We start from the raw sequence: 2079 nt of genomic DNA on the forward strand, positions 1-2079 counted from the left end.
CCAAAAGAAATTAAGCTGTGCAGGATTTATTTCATTTCATGTCATTTTTATTCCCACTTTCTCCCGTAATGGGGATCCGATGATTTGGCAGTTCCCTGCACAGAACAAGAAATGAAAGACAGAAGGGAAGCGAGCAATGCGGACATTTCATTTTTGTAGAATGCTGGGGTATCGTAGTGGTGAATGAGATTCAGAAAACCACTGAGAAAAATAAAATGTATAATTCTTCATCATACCACTAATGGTAGCTCATGCTATGACTTGTGCTACTGCCTCATACTTTATTATGGACATCAAACCAGTATGTTTTGTACCAGAGGCCACTAACTGTAAGATCCAGATATGTTTAAAGTATTTTTAAAAAACATATTCTTACAGCTTTTGAGAAACAGAAGAGTAACATGTTAATTTTGTAGAAGAGTGTGACATTTTTATTAGACCACTAAAATATCAAACAATTTATACAAGCTTTTGTGGAATAACTTCTTCAGGTAAACACCAGTAACTTGTGAGTGATGTGGAAAAATGATAAATGTCCTGAAAATACATGGCAAAGATAGCCAGACTTTTCTTAAGGGCTAACAGCCAGAGAAAAGTATTAGCTGATTCCCCACAAGTATCTCCCAGTTGGTTCATTGAGGGATTTTTAAATTACTGGAAAGAGCTTCCTTTCTGTCTCTCGGTCCTTCTCTCTCTGGTTTGCCACATGAGAATTGATTTCAGCACAATGCAGGATAAGAATCATGGCTTTGAGAAGAATTAGGACTGCAATGAGCTAGTTTCTGATTCTGATTCTGATTCTGTTTGGCTCTGCTGGTTATCCAAAACTACTGACATGTGTTTTCTTGTTCTTGTACCATTTTTACATTTTTTAAGTTCTTCATTGTGATCTATGTCCACTGTGTTTTCTCAGAGCCAATTTTGGAACATTGTAGCGAGGCATTTTTTTTCTACTGCTGCTCCTTCTTTTTTTTACACAAATCCCATCCACATTCCTTTTTTTCTTTTTTCCCTTTTTATTATTAATTAAATTATTACTAATATATATATTCACACATGCATTCATATATTTTAAACCCTTCTTCCCTCCCACTCTCCCATTCTCATTCCCATGGTAAAGTCATTTCAAAATTCTTATAAGTCTTTTCAGGGAAAATTATAAATATCTTTCAAGTATATTACAATGGCCAATAATTTCTGTATACATCAGGGCCTCTCTTAATATCCATTCTATTCATGTAAACAATAAAAAGATGCCACTCAGTTGCAAAAGAGTCAAAGTGTTTTATCCCTTTAACTATATGCAATTTGGTGGTTATTTTTTTTTTATTTTATTTTTTTGCAGTGCTACCTGCCATACTCTTGAGTACCATGCTGCATTTGATAGTAGACATGGGGATGAATTTAAAAAATGAATCACAATACTTGGTTGAAAATTGCTGATTCATTAAATAATCATCCTTTCATATTCGTCAGTTCCAGAGACTCCAACAAATATGAAGGGATTAATATTGCCCTATTATGGCCTTCCCTTTCTGCCTATGGGCCTGTTGATCAGCTGATCAGCAGGCCGATAGGCAGGCAGGCAGCCCCCCAACCAGCCACCCCCATAGCCTATAGCCCACCTCCTTCCTCTCCCTCCCTCCCTTAGCTGTGCCACAATCTGCCACTGCCCAGCACTGCCATCATCCATTTCCAGCACCGTCACAGTCTCCAGTTGGCCTCCACAGCCATGGCCTGCCGAAAGGGACACTGGCTGCCCATTGCAAAGATGGCAGCTGCGGCTTCATTTAGGGTAGGGAAGCTGCAGCCTCCATCTTTGCAAAGGGCAACCTGGATTCCCTTAGCCTGCCTCAAGGGAATCCAGTTTGCTCTTTGCAAAGATGGAGGCTGCAACTTCCCTACTCTAAATGAAGCTGCAGCCACCGTCTTTGCAAAAGGCAGCCTGCATCCTTTTCTGCAGGCTGTGGCAGCAGAGGCCAGATGGAGACTGTGGTGGTGACAGCCTGGCGGCAGTGGTCCAGTGGCGGTGGCCTGAAGATGGTGGAGGTCCAGTGGCAGCAGCAGCGGTGAGGCAGC

The sequence above is a fragment of the Pogona vitticeps genome, chromosome 3 (assembly GCF_051106095.1).
Source record: "Pogona vitticeps strain Pit_001003342236 chromosome 3, PviZW2.1, whole genome shotgun sequence".
Classification (NCBI taxonomy): Eukaryota; Metazoa; Chordata; class Lepidosauria; order Squamata; family Agamidae; genus Pogona; species Pogona vitticeps.